At 46.7% G+C, this 8,989-nt stretch overlaps 1 long non-coding RNA gene across 2 annotated transcripts; it reads left to right on the plus strand.

The window, feature by feature from the left end:
* Window positions 1-443: 443 nt before the first annotated feature.
* LOC116584743 lies at window positions 444-4,077 on the plus strand. 2 transcript variants are annotated; one of them, XR_004283311.1, is made up of 4 exons: window positions 444-547; window positions 1,169-1,376; window positions 2,407-2,467; window positions 3,504-4,077. It is a non-coding gene; the product is annotated as an uncharacterized LOC116584743 (long non-coding RNA). The 2 variants fall into 2 exon arrangements; XR_004283312.1 differs by having other exon boundaries at window positions 3,515-4,077.
* The last annotated feature ends 4,912 nt before the right edge of the window (window positions 4,078-8,989 follow it).

Raw genomic sequence — 8,989 nt, forward strand, 5'->3', positions numbered from 1 at the left:
TTTATTTGACAGAGAGAAATCACAAGTAGATGGAGAGGCAGGCAGAGAGAGAGAGAGGAGGAAGCAGGCTCCCTGCCAAGCAGAGAGCCCGATGCGGGACTCGATCCCAGGACCCTGAGATCATGACCTGAGCCAAAGGCAGCGGCTTAATCCACTGAGCCACCCAGGCGCCCCTATACATTACCTTTAAATGAGGGAGATACAAAATGGAGCTCAGTGCACCACACGATACCTAAAAAATAATCTAAGACTGTGTAACAATTCTATGTTCTCTCTGTGATCATGAGATGGCTGGGACCTTTGAGTCACATCAGTATCAAATCTCTCCTTCTGGAAATGAGCTCGCATGACTCGCTCAAGAACAGTAGGCAGAGCTGGGAATAAACAGTCCCCACAGCGCCGCTGACTTTTCTTCTTTCTCTTATCCGCCACACTGACCTGAGCAAAACACAGTTTTCATCCTCTCTTCACTCTTGTCCCAGCCCCTGGTGGAGATACTCACGGGCGACAAGTGGACTTGCCGGGAGCATTGACAGGATATGGAGAGGTAGGACCGAGGAACCACCAAGTCTTGCACTGTTCAACACATTAGCCCCATGCCATAACTAAGTAGTTGAATTAAAATGAAATGAAATTAAAAATTTAGTTCTTCAGTTGCACTGGTCGCCTTTCAAGTGCTGAGTAGCCACAGGTAGCTAGTGGCTAGCATAGTGGGCAACCCACAGAGCATTTCTCTCATCACAGAAACTTCTAGCAGACACCACTGCCACACCCTCGGCCACCAGGGACTAATAATAATAACTACCATTTATTGAGTCCCAACAGTATACCAGGCAAAATTGTTGGTGTTTTATGCCCGTTATTTTATTCATCTTCATAAAATTCATGAAGTATTATTTGCATCTGATGGAAGAAAGCACGGGTATTAAACATTCTTAATAATCTGCCCTTAGTGTTCAGTAGTAAATGGCAGAAATATGAGCATGGACCGGTTAATGGCAAACTGTCATATGAACTCCAGTTTCCTGTGAGGAACCTTAAAGACTGACAATATTGTTAACATTTATTAAGCCCCTACTACACTAGGTGCTGGGCATTGTTCTCGTAAATAATGTGCATAAGTGGCAGGGACTAACCTGTGGCTTCCAATTCCAATCCTCGTTTGCAGGGACAGTTGCTCTTTCTAGATGGGCTGTTAGATGTCTCTGCTCCGAAGGACCAGCTCTGTTTCACCTGGCCGTTGGCCTGCAGTGTCTGTTGTGGTCTCGGCCAAGCTGTCATCACTAGAAGTCATCACAAAAGTCATGCTTGAGAAGATCTTGAAAGGAGTCCTTTGGCCTACTCTTTGGAGCAGTCCTACCTCAGCTCATCACACGGTAACTTTAAAAGCATGCTATTGACAATCCTTTCTTGACATCTGGTTGGCCCAGTTGAGATCCCTTCAGTCCTGGTGAGCTGGCAGCCTTCCAGGCATGTTGGTGACTCTGTCTCATCCTTTAATACAGAGCAGGTCTGGTAGGTGACCCCCATGAGCAGGTCAAGAAGCTGGGTGTGATATTTGCAGTGCTGGTCTATAGATTTTTTTAGTCTGGTCTAGAACGAAGTGCCACATGGATACTAGACTCCGCCTGCCAGCCTCATTAAGATAGCCTGAAATTTTTTTTGGGGGGGGAGGGGCTTACTTTTCTACTTCTTTGATACTTTTAGAGCATTACTGCTCTCTGAGAAGCAAAATCCAAGGGAGGTTTTCTCTTTTATTTTTCCGGTGAAATTCTTTGAACTACCAATAGGGTTTCATTGCATGGGTTAGTATTTAATCCTACTCAGCTTTTTGACTTTTCACACCTTGAGCAGTATTATAACTCTGCAGGATGGTCCAAAATCCTTTGAAGACTGATTCAGGTAGGGTAGCATAGCAGTCACCATATCACTTTATAAATGGCTTTCAGAGAGAGTGGCCTGTGAGTTGTCAAGTTGGAAGGACCTCCTTAAGACCTTGAAAGGTAGGCTTCTTGATGTACTCTGGAACCAGTCTCAAACTATTAGTGGTGTAGACTGGCTGTGGGAAATGTTTTCAAATAAGTGGTAGAATCTTTGTGGAATGTCATTGAGTTTCTGCAGTCAGATCAATAATAGGCCACATGTAAGTCAACTCACATTGTCAAAGACTCTTGTAAAATTGGTGAGTAAGTGCACTTCCTCTACATCACCTACCACAAACACCACAGGGAAGTCACTCCCACCTCACCACTCAGCCCAAACACACAGCTGTCTTTCAGAGGTACAACTGACCTGATTGTGCAATTGTTGGTTTGCTAGGATACCGACATGAATTGCTACAATGGGAAAGTGTGGCAGGTTCACAAGAGCCGTCTTATCATTCTCATATATATTTTTTCCTTCTAGAAAAGAATGATGAACTTGAAATCCTGCTGTATGTCCTTGGCACTCCACATAATAAAGAAAGGTAAATACAGCTATCTAAGTAGCTTCTTACATTTCAACTTGAAAATTTCCTCAGGTGCAGGCCCGTGACTACAATTCATGATTCCAGTTCCAGCTTCCTTGTTGGAACAAATTCATATTTTTTTAACCTAAACTGGCATAGATACTCCAAGACATTGTACATTCCCTCTTGTGGAGAGACTCGAGCACAAGGTGATTGGCTATTTTAGAGGGAGTATTGTGAAGGGGCTTTAAAAGCTAGTCGGGTGGCCAGACTAAATTACCCAATCAAAACCTGACAGGCTATGATTTAGTATGTTCCCTCGTCTGCAAATTTCTATATCCAGAATGTTCTACTCTTTAAACACATCATGCTTTTTTCTTCTTGGGGTCTTTGCCCACACTGTGTTTTTTCCTGGAATATCAACACATGGCTAGAGTGAGTGTGTTGAACAGTTTATTCAGATGTTGATTTAAATGTTTTCTTCATAGCAAAGTCATTACTAACCCCCCTATCAGAGCAGGCACGCCATGTTGTTCTCTGTCTCTGAATCCATTTAAATTTTTCCACAGAATGTATGACATTGTGAATCTACTTAGAGTTTTCTATGGGTTGATGAATCCAGTGGACTCATAAGGAGGAGCCCATGTCTGTTTCATTCATTAATATATATATCTGTGATTAGTATAGAATAGACATTGAAACAATTGTTGAATGTGTGACTGATGAATAAATATTAAAATCAGATTAAATTTATTTATCGAATCTAAGTTGCAGGATCTTTGAGGTTTCAGACATGTTTAGAGACACCCCACTCCATCATTTATCAGCAAAACATAAATACCCTCGGTTTCTTTTTTTCCTTACCCTATAAGATTGGTTGAGCTATGTAAATGTCTAAGCACTACATGATAGCTGTTTTGATTAGGTTACACACTGGGACTTGTGTCCAATCAGAAATCCCAGCAAAAAAAAAAAAAAAGGAGTCGTGTTGTGTTGCGTTGTGTTTGTTTGTTAAACAATATCCAGGGCTTGGATGATACCGATAGTCTACCAGTTCCTTCCCAGTTCATCTGAAACAATCTTATCATCCTTTGGACTCCACATACCTCCAGCTTGTCTGATCGGAGTGGTGGATCCTTGAAGTCTTCCTCGGCTCCCGTGGGTGGACAATGACCCTGCCTGTCTACTCGTGGTCACTATGGTGAGCTCTCCAGGTGGGGGCTGGTCACATTCAATATGTTAGGACCAAAGAAGAAGGCACCAGTGACCAGATGCATCAGGAACAAAGAGGGAGGAAAGCAGGGTCCTGAAAATAGAAATCACATCAAAAAATAGATGACGAGTTGATAATGCCTTGAGGCCTTTGTTCAGGAACACTCTGGCACTATAAAGGGAAGAATGACAGCACAGTATTCTTCTGTGAAGCATGAGTTGGTTTTTCTTCAAGAGTTCTTCCCAAAGAAGGCCTTGTGGGTTGTGGCTAACTCTGTTTTCCATTTTTATCTAGATTTGTTCTTTAACGCAAATGTTATTCTTTTTCCAAGGATTGCTGTATCATCACATTAAGAATAAGATAAACAAACTTGACAAAAATTCACTGGAAACAATAAGTGTGGTAATTGCATATTCTCGTCCTAGGTATTCCTTTTTTGTTCTCAATTAAAAGCAGTTCCAGCAGTTGTGTATGGCTGTATCATTTGTTCACCTTAAATAAATACTTTGGAATCTAAAAATATAGCAGAAATAAAACTTTCTGAAAAAAATAAAAAAACTGAAACTTAGAATCACATCAAAAATAAGAAATGGAATTTTTAGGGGATCAGGATGACTTTCAAGAGGTGGAGGTTTCCTGACAAGCCAACACTGTTAGGGCCCTAAATCTGGGGAGTGTAAGGGTTTGTACAAAACAGCCTCAGACCTCTGAACAATAGAGATGCCCAGTCAGATATTGCAGATTTGCTTAGACTTAACAAAATTACTGGTTTGCTGTACTCACTGGCAGACAGTTCACAAAAGAGCAGGATCTCAAGTAGCATTTGGTCAGCTCAAGACTATTACCTAATAAGTCATTTTAATTCATTGTGCTGAAATGAAACACGTGATTCCTAAGGAGGACCAACAGTGGAAAAGCATGAGACCGCTACTAGGCAGAGTCGTGCACAGGACCGAGCCCACCACTTAGGGGCACGGCCTCAGCCACACGCTTCTGCCTACAGGGGACTGAGAGAAATGACTGGGAGACTTCTGGAAGAAGCCAAGTGACCTGACTCCTGGAACTTTCATAGTTATATGAAATAGCCCAGTTCTACATCCCTCAGGACATGGTAACCTGTCTCTCTCCCACCCAACCTACAGGCCAGTCAGCAGCAGGCTTCTAACATGAAGAGTGAAAGATCTGACACAGCTTCCTTTTCTGCGCTCACATTCCCCCCCTCCACGACACACGGCAACCAGCACAGCAGAACAGACACACTCATAATAAGACCAAAAAGCAGCGACAGTGCTGGCAATTTTATACTGGCACCAAGTACTAGGACCGGCTGTGGGGAGAAAGGGCAAGGAGGGGCGGGAATACCCTACCCTCAGCCCTTCCCAAAAGCAGAGCTTAGGGCTACTCCTAGCTCAGTCCTGCTGGGAGCCTCTAGCTTGAGAGCCTCCCCCCGTAGATCCTTTGGCGGTGGGACTTCCAGAGGAGGTCAACGAGGGCCTTTTAGACTCAGACATGTATGTGGGACCATAATCGCAGAAGTGAGGGGACAGGACCCTTATTACCAGCCCAACCTCAGTCGACGGAAACCCTATGGCTCTCCTGAATGTTGCTGAAATTAGTCATCTAGTATTAATACATCTAATATAGCATCTCTACCGTTTAAATAAGCCTACTTTTTTTTTTTTTTTTTAAATCTCATACAGTTTTTCTGTGAGGAATTCAGGGATGGCTTAACTGTGTGGTTTGGGTTTAGGGTCTCTCGTGTGGCCAAGATGCGAGCCAACAAGACTTTCCAGCAAGACTACAGTCATCTGAGGGCTCGATTGAGGTTAGAGGATCTACTTCATCCCAGCTGATGCCCTCACATGCTGGCAGGCTGGTGCTGGCTGATGGCAGAATCAGCACACGGCTGTTCCCTGATACGTGGAGCACTCCACGTAACTGCTTGAGTATTCTCATGACATAGTGGCCGGCCTTCTCCACCATGAGTGATAGAAGAGAGAGCGAAGTAGAAGTCACAATGTGCTTTCCGTGCTAGCCTTGGAAGTCACACGCTGTCATTCTGTAATACTCACTTTGGTCACACAGGTCAGCTCTGTTTAATAAGGGAGGAGACTACACCAGGACAACAACCATCAGGAGGCAAGGCTTGGGGGCCATCTTGGAAGCTGCCTATTGGCCATACCACTGCCCAAGGGAATTGGTCCACCCTTTGACGGAGCTTCTCCCAAAAGCTATACAAATCTGATGCTCGTGAGAATGTCCAAGTGTCCTTTTAGAGAAGGGTCAGCAGCTCCTGACCTCCCACCCGCCTCAGGTTGGTGCCCGCCCACTATGTGCCACACCCTAGTCACCACACTTCTGCTTTGGTGGCAGCATGCACGCAGTCAGTGCTAAGGAAGTCACCAAGGAACCAATGATGAGCCTGGCACATACCACGGCTTAGAATGCAACTTTAAAGCAAGCCCTACCCCTAGAGAACTTTCCAGCTGGAGTATCGCTCTAAAACGGGCATCTGGTGGCCCCCAAAAGTTCACAAACCTTTTTCAGTGTCTGAATTATACCTGTGAGGCTCTGAGGAGAATGTGGCCTCACTGGATTTCTGCTCTCTTCCTGCAGGAAAAATAAGCCTTGCTGACTCAGATGGGAGTAGAGAGGCTAATTGTTAGCTGTTGCTGGGTTCACCTTTGCCGAATGGCTGTGGAAATTCCAGTGAACTTCCATTATCTTCTGCAAGACCATCTAACCTAATTTCAACTGTCAAATGGAAAATTTTTAATTTACTTAAGAGATAGTACACGATAGGCAGTTTATGTACACTATCTCCATTAGTTTTCACAGAAACCATGTGAAGTAAGAATCAGACCACCATTTTTATCAAGGAACAGACTGAAGCGCAGGGACCTTCAATAACCTGCTTAATTTCCCAGCTAGCAAATGAGGGATCTAGGATTCCAACCTGGGTGTGTCTGACTGGGAAAACCCATGTAATGCGTTCTAGCAGAACTCTCCTAAGGAGGAGGGCCTATAAAACCAGTGAGAATGCATATCCGGGGAGAGGAGGAAGAGAACCTAACATTAGCCACAGCCCAACCTCAGGGGCAGGAGGAGGGCCTGGGGCTGAAGGCAGCAGGGAGACCCATGTCATCTTCTGTTAGGGGTGGCCAGTCTGAAGCCGTTCCCTTGGATCTCCTCCTCCAACCCTTCTCAGGTCTCGGCAACAATGATTCCAGATCTGTCTCAAGGGCAGCAAACTGTGCATCTTCCTCCCTCTCTAAGGAGAGTCAGGTTGTTAATAATAATAGTTACTGTAGCCAGGCCTCCTGCTAAGTTAAGTACCACTTTTAAAAAATCCTCACAACATTCCTATGAGGTAAGTATTACTGCCGCATTTTATAGCTAGGGAGATGGAAGCTCGGGGAGTTTAGGAACAGCCCCAAGGTCACAAAGCCCCAGGTGTTAATGCTCACGTTTCAACCCAGGCCTCTGACTTTAGGGCCATCAGGAATCTTAACACCATGTTCTACTAGACAGAGGTTGGGGGTCGTACGACCGCGTGGCCCGCTCAGCGCCGCGCGAGCTGACAGCACCAGCCCCCGACGCAGGAGGGGCAGGGTCTGGTGGCTCTTCTCGGAAGGAGGCCTGCTGATGGCGCCAACCGGGGCCAGGCACCCACAGGGGACCCTGCTGCTCCGGGGCTCGGCCAGACCCTGTTGGTGGGGACGTGGCCCGGCCGGCAGGTCCTGCCCCCAGTCGGAGGGCAGCCCCGCGCCCGGCTGCACAGCGTTTGGGGTGGGTTGGGGCTCCGAAGCCCGCGACGGCTGAGCGGGGGAAGGACGCGTCCAGGCGCTGGCGAGGCGAGGCACCGCGGCGCGTGGGACTCCGCACCCAGATCACCATTTTCCTCCCAGTGGCCGGGTCTCTCCTTTGGCCGCAGCCACGGCCACGGGGCGAGGCTGGGGGAGGGAAGTGAAGGGGCGCCCCGCTCCCGGGCAGCGAGACCCCGGAGCCTTTGTGTATTTGGAACCCGATTCCCCGCCTCCCATTCCCGCTTTCTTTTCCCCTAACCCAAGTGCCAGTAGAGTATCCAGCAATTAGCACGTGAGGAGGGGGTGGAAGACGGCGGGCGGGCGGGGGTGGGGGCGGCGGGACCCCCTGCTCCCGTCTCCCCACCAAGCCGGAATCAGCCCCTCGTTCCCGCCTGCGCTGCCTTCGTGCGCCACCTACCGGCTGCTAGGGGCCACTGCGAGCCCACCAGAGCTGTTCCTAGGCAGATCCTGATCTCCGTGGACAATAGACAATGGGATTTTTTTTTGAACAATGATTTATTTTGGGGGGGTGGGGATAAGGAGGAAGGAGGGAGGGAGGAAGCAGCAGTGTGTTTGTCATCGCTTTAGAAAAAAAAATCTCTGTTCTATCATTGTTTCTGCATATCCATTATATTGAGGACAAAAGAATCCCGTTCTGGAACAACAAAGCCAAGGGAAATGTTTTCTGTGGCTGACATTTAATTGTGTGCACAAGGTGCTACATTATCATGCGGCGAGATTGTAGAAAGGAATAGGGCACAGCTTCAGTTCAAACCCCTGACTTTTCTGCTTTAAGATGTGGGCTTTCTTACCCGAGTCCCATTTTATATAGCCTCATAGATCTCATGCATGGTATACACCGCACGCAATTCTGTGTTTCTGTATGGTTTTCCAAACCCATCACAAGGCTTTCTTGTGGGTGATTTTCACACCACCTCCCAAGTCTGTTCTTTTACAGCTAAGAGGGATAATCACACTTTGCCTCACAACCTCTTCACACGGTCCTTACCAAGACAATCCTAATTTTTAGGAGCTATTAGGAAGCTTGGGGAACACTTAGTCCCACCTCTGGTTTTACAGATGAACGACAGAGAGATGCCTTGACCAAAGTCACGCAAGTAATTCGAGATGGAGGCAGGATCAGACCCCTTGTGTCCTGGAACTCTGGTTTCTATTATGATCTACTGTTTGATGTCCTGATGCCCAACACCCCCTGACTTGCTCACCCTCATGGCCTCTTTTCCTGGGGTGGGGTAGGGGGCAAGCCCCCACACAGTGAGCTGTGCTCCACAAAGATGGGTGATAAGTTGGAGTGGTTGTGGGGGATGGACAGAAGTCCCCCCTCTTTACCCCTTTCTCTCTGTCTGATGAAGAAGGGGGGCAATGTGGATATCCTTTTCATTTGTTTATTTCATTATTCTGCTGTGAGTTAATATGTAAAACCTATGGTAATCATCCAAAACTCTCCAGAAAATGCTTTTCCTGGGTTTCATGAAGGTCTTGAGCCCCCACCCTGACTCG

The sequence above is a fragment of the Mustela erminea genome, chromosome 2 (assembly GCF_009829155.1).
Source record: "Mustela erminea isolate mMusErm1 chromosome 2, mMusErm1.Pri, whole genome shotgun sequence".
In the NCBI taxonomy this organism is placed as follows: domain Eukaryota; kingdom Metazoa; phylum Chordata; class Mammalia; order Carnivora; family Mustelidae; genus Mustela; species Mustela erminea.